The sequence below is a fragment of the Zosterops lateralis genome, assembly GCF_965231275.1.
Source record: "Zosterops lateralis genome assembly, chromosome: 31".
In the NCBI taxonomy this organism is placed as follows: domain Eukaryota; kingdom Metazoa; phylum Chordata; class Aves; order Passeriformes; family Zosteropidae; genus Zosterops; species Zosterops lateralis.
In genome coordinates this window covers 4459918-4481227 of record NC_139791.1, presented here as the reverse complement: position 1 = coordinate 4481227, position 21310 = coordinate 4459918, and the positions used below count along the sequence as shown (strand labels likewise).

Here is a 21310-nt window from a genome sequence, read left to right as displayed (position 1 = left end):
GATATTGCCTTTACTCAAAAGTGTAAGAAACAGCCACCTAAATAGGACACTGGACATTGAAGACAGAGCTCAAAGAACCATGTAAGGACTTGTGCTAAGGGGTGCAATTATGTTAAATAAAGTCAAAGGAAGTGGGGATAACTCATGAATGTGTAATCAGTGTGTGTGATAAAACGTCTGTTCATTCCATGCTCAATGCACTCAAATGGTGAAAGGATTGCCAAAGTGACCAGCACACTGTAGTAAAGAGCACCTGCTTTCAAATACTCAAAACTGTGTTTAAAAGTTTCTATCCAGTGGATTTCAGTACCAATGATGTCCTTGATTCCATAATGCCCCCCTGTGGCAGGACATCTCCCCTACTACAGAAGAGCTTATCTGCAGCTGGTGTGACAGCTCCAGACATTCTTTCCCCCATGTGAAGTGATGAGATAACCTTGGTGAGTTAGTTGTTATGAGCCAGGGAGTTTTTTCTTCTTCGGGCACTTGGAGTAGAACTCCCAGTAAACAAGTGAGTGTGAGAATAGATAAGGAGAGATAAGCCAGAGATTTCTGACTGAAAAGGCACAACTTTTACAACTATAAATGCTACACAATTTTCCACAGAGGTAGAAGCCTCCTACACACACTCTGGAAACGTGCAGGGACTTCTGCCACAAGCTCAGATGTGAACTCTGTGGATACTTTCCCAGGGAATTGAAAGAAGAATTCTATGCATACCCCACCACCAACTTGATGGTAAATTGCTTTGAATCCTAATCTATACTATAGCCGTAATATGGATACCTTTAGTCTACTAGTAGTTCTTTTTGTTTTATTCCTGTGTACTATGTAATCTGTTAAATTTTTGTCTATTAAATAAATATTTCATTTTGTCATAGGTCTAATATGCCATTATTAAAAACTTGTGACCAAGAGCAATCTAGGGTGCAGGCTGCTCCAAACAGAGCTACTGCCAGAAATGTGAGTCAAAGGCAGGACTTGTCTAAGCTCTCTCTCTCCATTCACAACACCCACAGTTTCACAATGGCTCCTTGGTTCCATGAGGCTCTGCAGTGTCACAATGTCCCATTGTTTCCATGAGCATCTGTACTATCACTCGTGTCCTTTTCTGCATCGAGGCCCACAGCATGTCAATGGCCCCTTGCTGTTATGTGGCCATCCTGTGTCACAAGGGCTTCTTTGTTCCATGAGTTTCCTTAGTGTCACAATGGCCTCTTTGGTTCCACAAGCTCTTGCTGTGTCACAATGGACCCTTGGATCCGTGAACTTCTGTAGTACCACCATGATCTCCTTGGATCCACAATGTCACAATGGAAAATTGGTTCCATGGTGTAGTAATTTTTCGTGGATGGCATCTACAAGGAACTCTGCAGACCTGAAATGTTCTAGAAACACGTGGCTTTATTATTACAAGGGTCGTGGGTAAAGAGGGCCTGTTCCAGACACCAGCCTCGGCTGAAGCAAAGCCTTAAAGAGAGAATGGAGGGAGAGAGAGAGATAGAAGAGTGCTGAGGGGTAAAAACGGGGTGGGAGCAGGGGAAAATCGTGGGGAGAAAGCAGGAGCAAGCAAGGTGAGAGAGAAGAGAGGAAGGGCCAAGAGGGTAAGAGAAGAGAAGAGGGTAAGAGAGGTGAGAGGGCAAGAGAAGAGAGAGCTAAGAGGCTTGTTACAATACATTATATCTCTTTTTGTGTTGAATATTTTAATTTACAGCGACCAACCTGTGCAAGATACAAAACCTACAAACTTTGCATGCAGCCTATAAGAACTACTACATTACCATGTCATTTTATATTCTAAACTCTAAAACCTACATTTCTTATCTGTTTTTTTCCCTGATGCCTTTGCAGAGTGGAAAGGCAACAGTCCTGTCTTTTGTTTTCCTGTCTTTTCAACCATCTTCAGCTAATCACCGTCTTCCTGCCTGCCATACTCACATCTCGAATCTAGCTTTCATTCCTATTTCACTCACAGGTTTTACATCTGCAGTATTTCTTACCATAAAATCATATTCATAAGTCCTTCTTGTTCCATCTTTCCCAACAGGGATAAAACAGCCTGAACAATTCCTGATTTGCAGAGCTGTCAGTGGTGGATGGAGAAGGGGGTCAGGCTGATTTTGGTGGTGAGCAAATGCTGAAACCAACCTGACTCATTTCATCTCCTCCTGACCTGGCTGAACCTCCCCTCTTGCCCCTTCCACCCATTGTCTCTTGTCTCCCACCAGGCCCCCCAGTGAAGAGCCTGGCTCTGTGTTCTCCATCACCTCCTGGCTGGCACTGCCAGGCTGGGATCAGGAGCCCCTCAGCCTTCCCTGCTCAGGGCTGGACAAGCCCAGCTCCCTCAGCCTCTCCTCACAGCCCAAGGGCTCCAGCCCCACCTTGGAGCCCTTCCCTAACCCTGCTGCAGCTGCCAGACATCTTTCCTGCCCTGGGGAACCCAACCCAGGCCACAGTGACCTGGATAATCCCTGTCCTTGATGTCCTGGTCACACAGGCCAGCCCCTTGTCCCCGTGTCAAGCTCTGGGGGTTGATTTGTGGAACATCCTTGGGGGAGGCTGCAGTGCTGGGGGCAGGGGGGACCCAGGGGGACAGGGGACCCTGCTGGGCACGAGCAGCAGGGGAGACTTCTCTGGGGGGAAATGTGAGTGGGGCTGGGGCAGAGTGACCAACCCAGGGACCTCACACTGCCCTCCTGTGATGTCACAGCCTGCTCTATGATGTCACAGCCTGCTTTGTGGTGTCACACAGCTGCACTTTGATGTTACAGCCCACTCTGTGACATTACACCCTGCTCTGTGATGTCACTCTGTCACCCTGTATGATGTAAGAGTGATGTCACAGCTGGCTCTGTAATGTCACAACTTACCCTGTGATGTCACAGGTAACTTTTGACATCACACAGCTGCCCCATGATGTCAAAGCCTACTCTGTGATGTCACACAGCCACTCCATGATGTCACACAGTCTCCTCTATTTTGCCATAGCTGATCAATGACCTCACATAACCCACTCTGTGATGTCATTGCTCACTCTGTGATGTCATAGCCCACTCTGTGACCTCACTCCCGCATTCTGTGATGTCCCACAGCCCCTCTCTGACATCACAGCTGCTCTGGGCCTCCATCACACACAGCCATAGAGGTGCCTCTATGACACAGCCCCCCTGGGACATCACTGCCACTCTGTGACCTCACAGCCCCTCTCTGCAATGTCCCCCAGTGTCACCTCTGGGGCAGGGCAAGCTGGCAGCCTCCAGGAGCATTTGGGCCCCTGTGCCTGCAGCCCCCAGTGCCCGGAGGTGCCCAGCAGCTCCCGCAGGCTGCAGAACCTCGGCGCCAGCCCCGACAGCCACAAGTGTCCGTCCTGGTCCCGGCGGAGCCGGCACCGCTTGGAATCCCGGCCGGAGCGCGGCTGTGGAGCCACCGCCGGGCTCAGCGGGGCGGGGACCCCCGGGAGCCCCCAAACCCCTCCTGCCCCGCGGGTGCCCGCAGCAGCCCCAGGGCTGTGCCCGTGCCCGTGTCACCGTCCCCGCGGGGGCCAGGGCTGTGTTTCCCTCCCGGGGACGGGGCCCTGCGCGCTCCCGGCCCCCCAAACCCCCGGCGCTGCCCTGGGGGTCTCACCTGGACGCAAACGCTCAGCAGGGAAGTGTCCAAGGCCCGGGGGCTGCGGCACAGCAGGGACAGCCCCGGGGCACCCTCGGCCACCTCCAGCTCGGTCACGGCCAACTCGGCGCTGCCAAGGGCAGGGATGGCCCTGGTCCCCCTCGGGGACACCCCAGGACCCCCCGTGCCCAGCCCTGTGCCCACCCCTCACCACGGGGTCCCCAAGCCCCGCAGCTCCCGGGGTGCCCAGGGGGCAGGATGGGGACCCGGCCCTCCCGGGGGGATTCTGTCACCTCCCTTCCCCCGGCACCGCCGGCTCGGGGCTGCTCAGGGGCTCCCGGCAGGCCCCGAGGGGCCCGTGGCACTGCTTTGCCACGTCCCCCCGGAGCCAGGCAGGGGCCACCTCCCTGCAGAAGGAGCGCTGGGCACCCGCCCCCAGCCGGGAGTGGCCATCGAGGAGAGGCCCCAAGGAACGAGCCTCCCGCAGCCCGGGCAACTCCCCCTCCTGCGCCAGGCGGGGCGGCAGCCCCACGTCCCCCCGAGCCCCCGGGGGCTCCCCAAACCCCCCCGGCTCCCCAGCACCCGCTTGTCCGCCTTGGGGAGGGGGACGAGCCGCTTCTCCACGGGGCCGCCCTCCCGGCTCGCCGCCTGCTCGGTGCTGATGTCGGCGATGTCGGGGCTGTCACACAAGTGCTGGAGCTTCTCTGGGGACACCGCCGGGGTGACACCGCTGCCCCCCTTTTCCCCACGCCACAAGACCCCCGCCACAGCCACCAACAGCTCCTCGGAGCTGCCAGGGACGTGAGGCAGAGGTGGGTGGTGGGGTGTCCCCAAAGATGTCAGGCTGTCCCCATGGATGTCAGGCTCTCCCAACAGATGCCAGACTGTCTCCACGGGCGTCACAATGTCCCTGTGTCTGTCAGGCTTTCCAGACGCTGCCAGGCTGTCCCCAGCCATGCTGGGCTGTCCCCTGGGTGCCACCCTGTCCCCCCAGCCCGGCTCACCTGTCACAGCTGCAGACCTGTCCCGGGCTCTGCCTCTCCTCCTCGGGGATGTGCAGCATGTCCAGCACGGCCAGGCTCAGCCCTGCTCCTGCCTGCTGATGTGCTGAGCCTGAGCAGCAGCCTCAGCCAGAGCTGACTGACAAGGTGAATCCTGGGCACTCTGTCATTAACACCTGGAGAAGAACAGATAAGAGATGAAGTGGGGCACGGTGGAGCTTGTGAATCGAGATATCTTAGCCTTGGTTGGGCACAGGCCGTTGTGTAGAGAGAGCACAGATATGAACAAGAGCTGGGAAGTGAGTTGCACATGTAACTGTCAAGGGCTTTACATCTATGGAATTTTGTAAAAGCTGCCAAACAATGCAAACTACAGGTTACCTGTAGTTTGTCAGAAAAATCTTGTAACTGTTTAGGGCTTTGGCCTATTTTGAGCTCCCACCTCTTTTTGCTCAAGCTTTGGCTTAAGGCTCCCTGCTTGGATTTTTTTGCTCCCCCTCTCTGCAGTCCCATCTCTCAGTCGTGCAGCACCCACCCAGTCTAAGGCTCAGCTCTGGCCAAGCTGTGGCCATCACTGGTGCCAGAAGTGTTCCATCCAGCCCTCCCAGTCTAGGTCTTATTTCTGGGCAGGCTATGCCCTTGACTGGCAGGAAAAGCATCAAACCCAGGTGTTTGTGTGCTCAAAATGAGAGCAAGTCACTTGGACTAACTGATTTGGCTTTACAGAAGCTGAACCATTTTTCCTCTGAGATAACCATGGAAAGTCTCATCTGGAAGAGGGTCTCCAAGTCCTCCTTGTGAAAAGGATGTTGTTCAGCAATAGCAGATCCTCAGGAATAGCAAAGCATATAGGCAGTTAAACTTTAACCTTATTAATTTTTTCAAAATTGCATCTTTTGTTCCTATTATAGTTGCTAAAACAAGAAAAGGGAAGAAGAGGGGTGGATGTACATCCTCCTCAAGAGTCTTTGTTCTCATGTTGTCATATTTTTCTCATGCATTTAAATAAATTTACAACAGAACCTAGCAAACCAACAGCTTGTCAGAAGCAGAAGATTGTCAATAGGAAGACAATTTACCCACCACCTCACTTGAACTCCAGGACTCAAACATTTAGGAGACATCAGACAGAGAGCAGACATATCACTGGCCAAGGATCTGGGTAAGGCTAAGACTCAAACCAGTCAGTGTCTAGATCTGGGAGTTCTGGACTCCCTATATAAGAAGGTTTTGAACAATAAAACCGGTTGTTTTGTCTCATGATCAAGAGGAATCGTGTCATGATATTCTGTCTCCTTACCTACAACTGTCACGTAATGGAACAGGACAGCAGAGCCTTGGAGAAACAGATAAAGGATGTAACTCCAGCAAACAGAAGTCATTCAAAGTGCAAGCAGGATGTCAGCTCAGCTCTGCAAGGCTGACAAAACAGAAGTTATGCAAAACAATAATACTGCCCTTACTCAAAAGGAGGAGTCAAGAAAGAGATATCTAAAAAGGACACTGGACATGGAAGACAGACCTCAAAGAACCATGTAAGGACTTGTGATAAGGGGTGCAACTGTGTCAAAAAAAGTCAAAGGAAGTGGGGATAGCTCATGAATGTGTAATCAGTGTGTGTGATAAAACCTCTGTTCATTCCACGCTCAGTGCACTTAAATGGTGAAAGGATTGCCGAAATGGCCAGCATGCTGTAATAAAGAACACCTGCTTTCAAATACTTAAAATTGTGTTTAAAAGTTCCTATCCGGTGGATTTCAGTACCAATGGTGTCCTTGACTCCATTGTTCCCCACTGTGGCAGAACATCCCCCCTACTACAGAAGAGCTTATCTGCAGCTGGTGTGACAGCTCCAGACATTCTCTCCCCCATGTGAAGTGATGAGACAACTTTGGCGAGTTAGTTGTTATGAGCCAGGGAGTTTTTTCTTCTTCGGGCACTTGGAGTAGAACTCCCAGTAAACAAGCGGGCGTGAGAATAGATAAAGAGAGATAAGCCAGAGATTTCTGACTGAAAAGGCACAACTTTTACAACTATAAAAGCTACACAATTTTCCACAGAGGTAGAAGCCCCCTACACACACTCTGGAAACATGCAGGGACTTCTCCCACATGCTTAGACATGAACTCTGAGGATACTCTCCCAGAGAATTAAAAGAAGAATTCAATATGTACCCCAACACCAATTTGATGGTAAGTTACATTGAATCCTAATCTATACTACGTCTTTGCTAGCTGTAATATGAGTACCTTTAGTCTACTGGTACTTCTTTTTGTTTTATTCCTGCGTGCTATGGAATCTATTATATTTTTGTCTTTAAATAATTCATTTTATTATAGTCCTAATCTGCCACTAGTAAGAACTTGCAACCGAGAGCAATCTGGGGCACAGGCTGCTCCAAACAGAGCTACTGCCAGAAATCTGAGTCAAAGGCAGGACTTGTCTAAGCTCTGTCTCTCCATTCACAACCCCAACAGTTTCACAATGGCTCCTTGGTTCCATGAGGCCCTGCTGTATAACAATGGACCCTTCGTTCCATTAGGATCTGTACCGTCAAAAAGCCTCCTTGGTTCTGCACTGCCACAATGCTCTCCTTGGTTCCACGGGGCCTTGGTGAATCCCAGCAACCCCTTGGTTCCATGACTATCCATAGTGTTCCCATGGTCTCTGGGATCTGCAGTATCACAATGGACAATTGGTTACAAGCAGCCCCACTGTGTCACAATGAATATTTGGTTCCATGGGGCCCCACAGTGTCATCATGGCACTTGGTTCCATGAGGCCTTGCTGTATAACAGTGGATGATTGGTTCCATAAGGTTTTGGACTGTCAAGAGTAGTTTCCTTGGTTCTGTAGTGTGCAAATGGCTGCCTGGTTCCATAAGGTTCCTCAGTGTCACAGTGATCTCCTTGGTTCCATGAGGCTCTGCAGTGTCACAACATCCTGTAGTTTCCATGAGCATCCCTGCTATCACCCACGTCCATTTTTCCATCAAGGCCCACAGTCTCTCAATGGCCTCTTGCCTTTATGTGGACATCTTGTATCTCAATTACTCCCTGGTTCCATGAGCTTCTGTAGTGTGACAACGGCTCCTTGGTTCCACAAGCTCTTGCTGTGTCAAAATGGACCCTTGGATCCATGAGCTTCTGTAGTGTCACCATGATCTCCTTGGATCCACAGTGTCACAATGGACAGTTGGTTCCATGGGACCCCAGAGTGTCACAAAAAACCCCTAGCTCCATGAGGTTCTGTAGTGTCACCATTGTCTCCCTGGTCCAATGAGGCCACTGAGTGTCACAATGGCTGCTTGGTTCTGTCAGCTCCCATAGTGTCAACACGGGCCTCCTTGTTTCTGCAGTGTCATAATGACCCCTTGGTTCCATGAGGTTCAGTCTTGGTTTGAAAGACAGGTGTTTTTTCTAGGGAAGGCAGGAGTCTCCCTTGGAATGGTGAATGTAAACTCATTAAAATCATTATAAATTTGAAATTAAGGGCCTCTCAGGCAAAAAGATATGAGAATAAGAATAGCAGTTCTTTACGAGCATGTATAAAAAGGCAAGCAAACAACAATAACCGTGGCATTAACAACAAACAGAGCCAGGCCCCCAGTGAGCCCTTCTCGGCCGCGGGCGGTTTCCCCTTTGGTGCAGTTCCGGTCACAGCCAGCAGGGGCGCTGGTGGCTCCCGGTGGGCGGGGCAGGTGCGATGATTCCCCCGCGGCTGCAGGGGGCGCTGTGGCGCGGGCTCGGGGAGCGCGCGGGAATGGCGGCTTTGTCCCAGCCGGGAGGGATGGAAGAGAGGCCTCGCTGCACAAACCCCTGGGGCTGCTGATCCCAGGGCCCTGGCAGGACTCTGGGGAGCAGCAGGCTGGAAGGGCAGGGATGAGCAGAAATCCTGGGGCACTGGACGAGATGCATCAGATGCTCTGCAGCGATCGCTGGGACTGCGGGACGTCCCAGCAGGGCAGGGGGTGCAGGGCCCAGCAGCAGGAGAAAGGCAGCTCCCAGCTGGGTTGTAGCAGTGGTGGTGAAATTCCTTTCCCCAAGCAGCAGCTTGACCATCCTCATCCCAAAGCTGAGAGTGAGTGAGAACCCCCAACTGCCCCAGCCCCTGTCCTTTACCTGCCTCTCATCCTGTGGCATGTCTGTCCCTCTGAGAGAAACTCCCAAAAACCAGAGGAGTGCAACCAGACACCCTCCTTCCCTGAGGCCTGGCCACCTCCCCCTGTCTCAGACACTCAGCCATCAGTGTGTCTTAGCATCTCAATATGAAAAAAACTATAAGTAAAAAGGAAATAAAAAGGAAAGAAAAGGAAAGGAAACCCAACCCCCAGCAGGTTCCTAAATGTCACTGGTCTCCTTGGTTCCATGTGGCCCTGCTGTGTCACCACAGCCCCTTGGTTCCATGAGTTTCTGCACAGTCAACAATGGTTCCTTTGTTCCAATGAGGCCTCGCTATGTCACAATGGACCCTGGGTTCCATGAAGTTCTTGAGTGTCACAATGGCCCCTTGGATCCATAGGTTTTATATTGTACCAATGGACTCCTGGATTCTATGAGTTACCCTGCTTTTAGCAGTGGTTTCTTTGGTTCCAACAAGGCCCTGCTGTGCCTCAATGCTCCCTTGGTTCCATGAGGATCTGGAGTATCACAAAGGCTCCTTTGTTCCACAAGGCCCCACTGTGTCACAATGGACCCTCTATTCCAGGAGGCACCACAGAGTCACAGTGAACCCTTGGGTCCATGAGATTCCATCATGTCACAGTGGCCTTTCCATTCCATGAGCTTTTGTATTGTCAACAACAGTTTCCTTGGTTCTGCAGTGTCACAATGGCCCCTTGGTTCCATCAGCTTCTGCAGTGTAACACGGTCACCTTGATTCCATGAGGTTCTGCAGTGTCACAATAGAAACCCTTGTTCCATTTGGCCTTCAAGTTTCACAATGTTTGATTCCATGAGGCACCACAGTGTCCCAGTGGACCCTTGGATCTATGAGGTTCCATAGCATCCCAATGGTCACCGTGGTTCCATGAGTTTCCTTAGTGTCACAATGGTCTCCATGGTTCCATTGGGCCCTGCTTTGTCACAATGGTCCCCTCGGTTCCAACAAGGCCCTGCTGTGCCACAGAGGACCCTTGGTTCCATGAGGTTCCCTGGTGTCACCATGTTCTTCTTGAATCTGCAGTATAACAATAGACCATTGGTTCCACGTGGCCTCACTGTGTCACAAATCTCTCCTTGATTCCATGATTGCCACAATGGAGACTTGTTTCCATGAGGTTCTGTACTGTCACAATTGTCTCCTTGAATCCATGAGCCCCCGCTGTGTCACAATGGACCCTTGGTTACACAAGGCCTTGCAGTGTCTCAACCATCTCCTTGGTTCCATGAGGAACAAAAAAGCTTTGCATAAACACTGAGCAAAGCTTCCTTTACACACCTGGGAACATCTGTTTGACTTCAAAAGAAGAGTTAAAGGTGAAGATGGCACCAGTAGCTTCCATCTGCAACAGAGATCCAGGACAGGCACAGAGAATTGAGCTGAAAGACTCAGAGAATTCTGCTGACAGAGATCATTTCTGGTCACACTGTCCCTTGTAGAAAGGTGACATCATTCCAGGCAGCCTGTACTGAGCATGTGGTTCCTGAGTGAGGTTTGTTGTTTAGGAAACCTGCTCAGCCCTTTCCATTCTTTCCTCACAAACAGGAAAACTTCTCCTGGACCTGTGTGCAGGCAGAGCCCTGAGGAGAGCAGGTGGCACATGGTGCAATGGGCTGGGACACCCAGCTGAGAGCTCAGGGGACAAGGTTGTGATGCAGGCACAGGGATTTCAGTCCCAGGTGGGCAATGTCAGACATGGTGAGGTTGGGGTGAGGAGCAGGTTGTCCAAACAGGGTCAGCCTGCAAGGGGCTCATTCTTCTCTGTGCCCAGACCTCCTAAGGAGACATTCAGCATCAAGGTCACTTGAGAAATCACCTCTTCTCTGAACTGGATAATAAAAAAAATGCTCGATTAAAATAAGAAAAAATCATGAAGTGCACTTTGAAGTCTTCCTCCTTAAGAGAACTCTAAACTGACTCCAAGCAACTGCACAAGCCCTGCAGACTTGAAGACAAATGGAGAACAAGCGGATTCTGAGGGCTTTCTGTATTTTAATCAGCCCCACACTGGATTTGGAGCTGAGTCCAAGAACCCCAGTCATTGGAAGAAGAGTGAAGAAGCTGCTCAAGGAGTCAGAAGCAAAAGTCCAAGTCCCTTGGAGCATCCCTGGGCCCCACAGAGGTGAAAATGACACAAAACTTTAGTGGCAAAATACAGAAAATCAAGGAACTTTGGCAAAGCATTTAATAAAACATCTAATTCAACATAAAACACTTAGCACAGCTGTACCTTCATTTACTTAGCCCATTTTATCTGGAAACTTTAACCTTTGAAAAGTTAAGTTCCCCAAAAACATTTCAGGTAAAAAGGAGTAGAAGGAGAAAAAAGAGAGAGACAGAAAGACAGAAAAGATAAAGAAAGACACACATACAGCTACCAACTCCATGGAGCCAGCGTGGGTGAGACACAAACCCCAGGAGAAGGAGATCCCACATCATGTGCTGAGCTCGTGCTCCATCTTTTAAGCCCCTGGGCCTTTGTGTGGCCACTGTGACACTGCAGAACCAAGGAGAGCATTGCTGACAGTACAGAACCTCACAGAACCAAGGGGCCATGGGGACACTGTGGGGCCTCATGGAATCAGGGGGACCATTGTGAAACTCAGGGGCCCCATGGAACCAAGGGAACATGGAACAGGCCTGGCTGGTTTGGCCTCCTGGGGGCTGCTGGACAGGTCTGGCTGAGCCTGGCATGTTGAGGGCTGCTGCTCATCTGCCCCTGAAGCTCTGGGGCTCTGTGCTCTCCTTCCTGTGGGAAAGAACTGTCCTTCTCCAGGAGCCCCCAGCCAAAATTGGGATTTCTCCTTTCCTCTTCCAAATTTCCTTATATGCAAAGATTGTTTGATAGTAAAATGAAATCTGCCAGGAGAGAGAGATCTGGCTGGTTTAGCCACCCAGGGGCCACCTCTCATCTGCATTTGAAACACTGTGACCATATGCTTTTCTTTCATACAGGAAAAAAAGCACCTTTCATGTCCAAGTGCCCATGGCCAAAGTGTGGAATTCACCTCCAGAATTCCCTATATCCAAGGATGGCTCCCAGACCAAAGCTGCCAGGAGAGACAAGTCTGGCAGGCCTTGGCTTCCAAAGAGCTGGTTCTCATTTGCCTTTGAAACTCTGAGGCTCTCTGCTTTCCTTCCTAAGGAAAAGAAATCTTTTTCCTATCCAGGCAGTGATGGCCAGAATTGAGAATTCACCTCCAAAATTCCCTATGTCCAAGATTGCCCTGAAAAGATGACAAAAAGATAAAAAGATGCCAGGGGAGCCAAGTCTGGCTGGCCTGGCCTATGGGTGGGCACCTGTCATCTTCTTCCAGATCTGGCTGTCTTGGCTTCCCAGGATCCACCTCTCTCCTCTTCTGCCTTTGAAACACTTGGGCTCTGTGCTTTCCTTCCAGTGGAAAAGAACCATCCTACTTATCAACACAGAAATGGCTGAATGTGGGATTCCACCTCCAAAATTCCCTATATCCAAAGGCTACTTTCAGACAAAAGCTACCAGGACAGAGAGGTCTGGCTGGCCTTGGCCTCTGGTGTTCACCTTTCATCTGCTCCTGAAACATCAGTGTTCTGTGCTTTCCTTCCTATGGAAAAGAACAGCCCTTCTCCTCCAGGCGTTATTGTCCAAAATTGGAATTCTGCCTCTAAAATTCCCTATATCCAGGGATAGATCCCAGACAAAATCTGCCAGCACCATCTAATCTGGCTGCCCTTGGCCTCTGGTGGCTGCTCCTCATCTGCCCCTGTGACACTGGGGCTTGGTTGGTTCCTCCCTATGGAGACCATTGTGACTCTGTGGGAGCTCATGGAACCAAGGGGGGCCACGGTGACACTTTGGGGCCTTGTGGGACCATGGAGACCATTAAAACCCTTCATGGCCACGTGTAACTAAGGGGCATTGCGACACCTCAGAGCCTCATGGAACCAAGGGGCCATTGGGGCACTGTGGGGCACCATAGAACCAAGGGAACATGGAACAGATCTGGCTGGTTTGGCCTCCCAGGGGTCACCTGACAGGTCCAGCTGATCTTGGAATGTCAAGAGCTGCTTCTCATCTTCCCATGGAACACTGGGGCTCTATGCTTTCATTCCTATGGAAAAGAATTGCCCCTCTTTATAAATACCCATTGCCAAAATTGGTACTTCCCAGAAAAAAAAAAAATTGGTATATGCAAGGGTATCTCTCAGAAGTAAACCTGTCAGCAATGGATGGCCTCGGCCTCTGGTGGCCACTTCTCATTTCCCTCTGAAATAATGGGGCTCTGTGCCTTCCATCCTATGGAAAAGAGTTGGCCTTCTTGTGCAGAGGCTATGGCCAAAATTAGAAATTTTCCTCTCAAATTCTTTATATCCAAGGATTGCGCCAAGACAAAAGTAGCCAGGACAGACAGGTCAGGCTGGCCATGGCAAGAGGAGATTTTCTTAGACTGTAAGCACAATGTTTTCATTTGCCAAGATCTTGAAAGGGCCGAGAGATCTCTAAAGGAGGAGCTGTGAGGCCTCGAGCATATGACCACTATATAGGGACAAAGGAGCTCTGCGCTTAGTGGGGTGGAGACTGAGGACAGAATAGGACTGCCCTGGGAATGATTAAAGGGTGGTTTCAGAGATGGTGGATCCTTTTGACATATGAGAGAACAGCCAGAAAAGAAAAAATTAATATCAAGGATACCTGGAGAGGTCCAGACTGGGAACAGAGAGAAAGGAATTCCTTTCCCAGGGTGGGGCTTTGGTGCAACACATCCCCCAAAAGGAGTCTGGAGCAGCCCAAGGCTCTGTGTGGCCAGGCAGAGGCAGGCAGGAGGCAGAGCTGTCAGCAAAGGAAGGGCCCAGCCAGGTGGGGCAGCCGGGGGATGACGACAGCCTGCAGGGACAGAGGCGCAGGGCATGGACACCGTAGGACAGCCTGGGCTGCACAGGGCACAGGGATGGGCAGCAGCTGCAAGGCCCTGACACAGCCAACTCCTGCAGCACTTGGGCCATGGCTGCTGGGCCTGGGCCTGAGCCATCAGCAGGAGACAAGTGACCCTTGCAGCCCTGGGGCCTCATTGCCTCCTTGGCCCTGCTCAGCAGCCTGGCAGGGGCCGCCTCATGGTGCTGCCCTTGGCATTGCACATCCCCACATCCCAGTGGCCTGGGAAAAGCCCTGAGCACTGAGGGAGGGACGGGATGTGCCTTGGCAGGGCCTGGGGCTCAGGCCTTGACCCTTGGCATTCCTGAAACCCATCCAGGTTTGGTCAGCATCAGAGACACCTTTGCCTTGTTTGTCTCCACCTGTCATCACTGCCTGCAGAATTCTGCTCTAACTGGAACCTGGGAATACTTTCTCAATGAGACTTATTAAAACTTCAAGAAACTTTGGAGTTTCTTATCTGTTTTTGAGCTCCTGAGAAGTTTTTTGAACATTCTCTGAGAAACTTAGTCTGATGTAAACAACATCAAAGCCCTAAGAGGTTAATTAAGCTCCTTGTGCTTTTCTTGTGCTGCTGAGCTGGGTTGGGCTCCTGGCAGAGAGGCAGATCCTGGCAATCAAGAAGAGCTTCAAAAAGACATTTCTTCTCAAAAGCAGCTCCTCTTCCAGCCCAGAGGGGCTGAGGGCACTGCCTGCAGGTACCTGAGAGCAGTGAAGCAGACAGAGGCTGAAAGAAAATGGAAGGACAATTCTGAGCTCCTTCGTGGAGAAATCTTCATCACTTCCGACCTGGTCAGTCTCTGGCTGCAGGATCTCCTAAAGCTGAGCCAGGACAGGACTGACAGCACTGTAAGGATGGCTCTGCTGCCCTTTCTGCTTTGGGGGAGGATGTGCTCCAGAGCGGGGCTGCCCTGGGCACCGTCAGAGGGACAGGGCAGGACGGCTCCTGCTGCCAGGGACGGCTGCAGGGGCTGAGGCTGGGGCTGCAGCCAGGGGTGCCCAGGGCTGTGGTGCAGAGCAGGTGCTGCAGCCCTGAGGGCTCTTGGCCAGGCAGGGGATGTGCCACCTGCCAGGGGCAGCTCTCAGCCTGCCTGGGAGCTCCCCATGGACTGTGGGGAGAAGTTGGAGGTGGAAGGAGTGACCCCCATCAGGGCAGATTCCTCCTGCTGTGGAGATGGTGCTGCATGGCCAGGGCTGCTCTCAGCTTTCTCCTAAAGGAAAGGGAAAGGGGCTGTCAGGGTTGTCTGTGTCACTGAGACTCCTGCACTGTCACCCTGGGGATCAGCAGATCTGCCTCAGATCTCCCCCAGGAAGTGCCTCCTCACCCTCCTCTGCCTACAGACAGCACCAGCAGCACCTTGGCTTGCAGCATCTCTGTTTGTCTGAGCTGCCCTTAAGGCCCTGGTGCCAGGGAGATGCCCCTGGGCAGTGGCCTGTGCTGGGAGGGGTGTGCAGGGCAGAGCTGAGCCTCCAGGGCTGGGCTGGGGTCTGAGAGCACTGGAAGGGACGAGGCTTGGATAGGGAGAAACAGCTCCCAGTAGGTTCAACTCCAGGCAGCAGAGAGCCAGAACAAACCTTGGCATCCTTAATTTTTAGCAACACGGGAAAAAAGGAGAGGATAATTTATATAAGTTTATTTTGAAATTGTAGTTTTCAGATAGTGCAGTTTATTTCTCAAGAAAGTTTTAAGTGCAATCACCCTGAAGTAGAGGGAGGTGAAATGAGCAAAGAGCATCTTTGTGGGGACCAGCAGGTCTGACTGCACTGGGGCACAGGGAATCCTGTTTTCCCTCTGGGCTCCCTAGTGTCCAGGCTGAGAGCGATGCTGAAGATGATGCAGTAACTCAGCAGCAGAAACCCAAACTGAAAAAACATTCACAAAGTTCCCTCACAGAGATAGAGGTAATTTGGAGATGACTCCAGAAAAATAGCATTGGATTGGCTCACCTTGTCCATGTCTTCTTTCAACAGCCCACCATGCCCAGAGTGAAGAAATGTCCAACAGCAGCTCCATTAGCCATCTCCTCCTGCTGCCATTGGCAGACACACGGCAGCTGCAGCTTCTGCACTTCTGCCTCTTCCTGGGCATCTCCCTGGCTGCCCTCCTGGGCAACGGCCTCGTCATCAGCGCCGTGGCCTCCAGCCACCACCTGCACAGCCCCATGTTCTTCTTCCTGCTCAACCTGGCCCTCACAGACCTGGGCTCCATCCTCACCACTGTCCCCAAAGCCATGCACAATTCCCTCTGGGACACCAGGACCATCTCTTACACAGGATGTGCAGCACAGCTATTTCTATTTGTATTTTTCATTTCAGCAGAGCTTTCCCTGCTGACCATCATGTGCTACGACCGCTACGTGTCCATCTGCAAACCCCTGCACTACGGGACCCTCCTGGGCAGCAGAGCTTGTGCCCACATGGCAGCAGCTGCCTGGGCCAGTGCCTTTCTCAATGCTCTGCTGCACACAACCAGTACATTTTCCCTGCCCCTGTGCCATGGCAATGCCCTGGGCCAGTTCTTCTGTGAAGTTCCTCAGATGCTCAAGCTCTCCTGCTCGCACTCCAACCTCAGGGAACTTGGGCTTCTTGCTGTTAGTCTCTGCTTAGCTTTTGGCTGTTTTTATTCATTGTTTTCTCGTATGTGCAGATCTTCAGGGCTGTGCTGAGGATCCCCTCTGAGCATGGACGCGTTTTCCATAAAGCCTTTTCCACCTGCCTCCCTCACCTGGCTGTGGTCTCCCTCTTTATAATCAGTGGCACATTTGCCTACCTGAAGCCCCCCTCCATCTCCTCCCCATCCCTGAATCTGGCCCTGTCAGTTCTGTACTCGGTGGTGCCTCCAGCCCTGAACCCCCTGATCTACAGCCTGAGGAACCAGGAGCTCAAGGCTGCAGTGTGGACACTGATCACTGGATGATTTCACAAACACTAAACTACTGGGCATTTTCTGCAAATCACTTGTAATAAAAGTCTTCTTTGATAGCATGTGTTATTTTGGTTTTCCTGGTTTAGTCTTTATTTATTTTCCAAAGGTGTTCACAAAGAGAGGCCACTGTTTGTGTCCTTTCTTGTTTTGATTGTCTCTACATTTTCTGTGGCCCCAGACTGTGTCAGTGACGGGCTGTACTCTCAGTAATTTTAAATGAACTAAAGGATCTCCCAGCAGAGTTTTCTGCAGACATCCCCCTTTTGTTCCCTTTTCTGGAGCTGCAGCCACAATGTCTGTGTGCAGAGCTGGGGGCAGATCAGGGCTGGCACAGCAGCTGTGCCCAGCACCAGCAGCTCTTGGTGTTGCCAGTGCTGCTCCCATGGCCCTGCCCCGCTGCCCTCCTGGCCCTGGTGTTGCTGTAGGGCCTGAGGGCTCTCGGGGCCGGGCACAGGGCTGGGGGTGGCAGTGCCGGGGCTGCAGCAGGGACAGGCCATGGGCACTGCTGGGGCAGCGCTGACGCCTCAGGGCAGGGCCTGGGGGCTCCAGGCTCCTTGCCCAGGCTCTCTCCAGAACACACCCAGGCCAAGGCTCAGCACAGAAAAGCCCCGTGAGCAGCCCCAGGGTGGCCCTGGGCAGGCTGGGGACAAACAGCATGGCTGGGGCTCTGCAAGGTCCCTGGGAGAGATGGGAAGGAGCAGCAGAGCAGGGGCTGATCCATCCCCACTGCCCTGGACACCCCAGGGCAGCATCCCAGAGTGTCCTCATGCACCTGCCAACAACATCCCCCCTCTGAAGCCCTGGCCTCTCCCCCAGCTCACACAGGTGCAGGATCCTTGCAGGCACAGACACGGCAGCACTGGCTCAGGAGCCCCTGTTTGCACTGCCCAGAGCAGGCCTGAGCACCCCTATGGTGTTGGTGTGGCGAGATGAACCTGCGTGAGCACAAATGACATCAGCCCCTGGGGCCAGGAAGGGCTGGGGGACAGGAGGGAAACCACTCAGGTTTTGTGGTCTCTGAAGTCAGCCAGATAGTTTGTTTCCATGAGCTGTGAGTTTCCTGTACTACTGCAGATGTTGTTACTCAGGGCCAGGACTGCCTGGCAGCCACTCCCAAACTGCCCTGAGCATTATCTTTGTTCCACCTTTGCATTCTTTCCTCTTTCCTCATCCAGATTTCTTCCTACTACCCATCCCTCTCCCTTGCTCTGAAAACAGCCCATCCCTGTTTGCCTTTTCCTCTCTGGCCTCACTCCCCATTTCAGTTCCTGAGTTGGCACCATGAGAACATCCCTTGGGGAGTAGGATCATCCTCCAAGTGCTTCAGGAATTTTCTGCAGCGTCCTGCAGTGCCTTGAGTTAAGAAATTAAAAAGTTAAGATTTTAGCTAAGGGACAGAAGCAATTAATATTGATTGGGATTTAAGTTGGAAGAGTAGAGATGAAGTGAAAGAGTTAATTATTAGATGCTTAAGCTAGAGCATAGGTAATCTATTACTTGCTCATTTTAGTTGTGTTTCTAGAAGGAAATAAGGTAGATGGATAATTGAGATAATGGAAGAAACCATGACTGCACCTGGACACAGAAACTAATTGGAAACCCAGTAGTAGAGTTTGGACTATGCCCAAAAGGTCATGTAGCCTGCCAATAAGATTAAGGTAAAAAGGTCACTGTGAAGAAGACATCTCTGACTTCATCCTTCATGACCACTGACCCATTTCAAGATCCACCAACCCAATTTTTAGAGAACAACTGAGCAGGCATAAAGGACTTTTGAGCCCAGGAATAAAGGACTTTGGGCTCATTATAATATGAAGCAGGGATAGACAATGCTAGGATTATGTCTATGAATAGGTGTTTTGAGTAATTGAATGAAGTATGGAAGACTTTTGTAAATAAATAGAGGGGTAGAGCTTTGTGATTGGTGCACACACCTTTAGGAGGCTACTCCTGTGCCGTCCAACATTGAATAAAGCACACCACTTTTTGACTTTAATTAGTTAGAGAGTCTTTTCTCCATAATCTTATCGATTTTATGCAAATCAGTTGGTGACCACAGCAGGACTGGGTTCTGTTCAGCTGTGAGAGCAGTTCAGGTCATGGACCCCTCGGGGCACCCCCAGGGATCTCCCTGGAGAGAGGGCTCTGCTCCCCGACTGTTCACTGGGGACAGACAAGGACTACGAGAACTCTGGACAAAACGATCTGTTCAAAAGTTGAAAATTGTGGCCTATAAGGCGTAGGTGTGACCAGGTCACTGTTGGTAAGTCATGGGAGACATCCCACACTCAGCTCAAGCCCATGTAGTCTGCTTGTGAGCTGCAGTGGGATTTGGTTGCCAGCAGAGAGTTTTGTCGAGCTGTAAAGGGCTCACTAGTGATTTGGGGCAAATTTGCAAACAGTTTGGGGCAAGTCCTTGTTTATTGTTATTTTATCATCTGTTGTCCTTTTAAGTGTGTCCTGACTGTGAGAGTGACTGTGCAAGTACTTGTTGAGACCCACCCTGGGTACGAAGCACTTGAGGTGTTCTGACCCACAGTTCCGTCTTCAGGCGACTGACACGGCCAGGAATGAATGAAGTGAGTGGGGTGAATGCCTAAAGCCCTGCATAGCACTGCATGCTGTGTGAATATTTTATTCCTTTGTAAAGAGGCACCTCTCCCCACTGTGACTGTGGTGTGTGTGTACTTCTGGTTACGGTAGATGGTATTTGCTGTAACACCTGGTGTTTGGGCTTAAACAGAACAAAACCCGGGAGGCAACAAGGATGGCATTTGCTGTGACATTCAGTGCTTGAGTTTAAACAGCTCCCTCCTTGTAGAATTGGAGAGATTGTTCCAGTATAGTATTTTTGTAAGTTTTTTCCACAGGATTTGTGAAGTTGTGAATGCTTTTTAGACTTCAGCTTTGTGAAGTTAGGCAGCTTGTGTGAGAGTGACCCTGGCTTTAAGAGTTGTGGTGTATTTTTGAGGTAATCCTGACATCTTGTGTCAAAAGTTGTAATTGCAGCAAACTGGTAACTTTTAGCAGGTTGTGTTGGTGTTTGTTGGCTTGTTCTGTTGAAAATGGCAGTTGAGGCTCGAGCCTGAGCTGACAGGGTCTGGCTGTCTAGGCAGGCCCTTTTGAATGGTTTCAGTTTGAACTGGACAATTTTTTGAATGTGACAGGGGGACTGGATCTTGGTGACACAAGAGGACAGAAGGACAGAAAAGGTGTTTTGTGGAGGATTATACTCAAGCTGAACTAAAAATAATTTGGCTTTTGATTGGGAATTTCCCTTGGTCGAGGGAGGACATAGAAACTTGTTGTGGTGGGGACGAGCGGGAGTAATTCCTTGTTTTGTATGTAGCCTGACAATTTTTCCTTGGAAAATAGATTGGCATCCATCTTGGGTTTTTCTTTGTTGTAAGGAGTGTAAGAGGACGTGGTATTGCATGTCCTACAGACAAAAACCTGCATGCCTCAGGTGCATTCCAAAGCTGCCGTTATATTATGACTGGGAAGCAGAAAATGCTGAGTGTGAAATAGTAAATGTAGTTTGTGGAAAGAGTTGTTTGTTTCTGGGATTTGGGACATGGATGTTTTTGAAGAAGATTGGGAATAGACAAAGGAACAGTGTAAATTTGGCAAAAGGGAGTAAAGTCCCTTTTTGTAATGGTTTAGTTGTGAATTTTGGAATTTGAGACACAGAAATTGTGTTTGCGGATTCTTAGAGTTATAACAGGGGTGTCTTTTATATGGGAATTATTACAGGTGGTGGTTTGTGTAGGATTTGTGCAGGATACTATTATTGCTCTTCTGCAAATCAGCACAGAGAGTGTGCCCAGGGCCAGTGGGGACAGTGCTCTAATTGAGCTGACTGTGAACTGAAAATTTTAAAGTTGGTGTGCAGGAGGTCACACCTAGTACCCAAAGCAGTGGGTTGTGTGGGAAGAAAACTGGGAAAGGACTGTGAGAGACTGAAGTGAAGTCTGGGTGGAAGCAAGAGAAGATGCAAAGAAGGAGATAATAGGAATTGGTTTAGAGTGCTAGTTTTTGTTAAGGGCTTTTTAAGTGGCAACTGGTTGCAATGAAAGGCAGTGGTAGATTGTTTGAGTTATTGGAAAGAGAGTTTTTAATATTTTAGGGAACCCAGCAAAAGTAATTAAGACTAAATGTGCTCAACTATTTATACCCAGAGATTTTTTCAATTAAGGTAAAAGACCTGGGATAAAAAAAAGAGACAATGGGAACTAATATGGGCAAGGAGGTCCCTAGAACTTGTCCTTTAGGATGTATCCTGACACACTGAAAGGAACTGGTGGGTTACAGTGGTAGAGAAAACAAAAAGCCCTTGTTTATTTTTGTACACAATGGTGACCACTTTACAGGCTAGAAAAGGGCATTTGTGGCCACCAGCTGGGACCTTTGACTATGAGATGTTGTTACAGCTGATGCTTTTCTTAATTTGAGAACAAAAGTGGGAGGAAGTGCGAAGCAGGGAACTCCTTAAAAACATGGGAAGCTGGACAGAGCAATGCAGATCCAACCAATATTGTTAACATACGTTCTCTGTTTATTCCATCTAAAATGGCAGATTATATACACTTCTATATAGTTTACAATAACAAAAACATTCTTATTGATATACAGCAAGGAAAAATGCAAACAGACATTTATTTCATTCTTAAGGTGGCTAAAGTGTTCACACTACAAACTATGCCT

General features: G+C 50.3%; 1 pseudogene across 1 annotated transcript; it reads left to right on the top strand.

The window, feature by feature from the left end:
• The first annotated feature begins 15585 nt into the window (after positions 1-15585).
• Positions 15586-16597, top strand: LOC310920679 (olfactory receptor 14J1-like; annotated as a pseudogene). The gene has a single exon. The product of its transcript is annotated as an olfactory receptor 14J1-like (transcript).
• The last annotated feature ends 4713 nt before the right edge of the window (positions 16598-21310 follow it).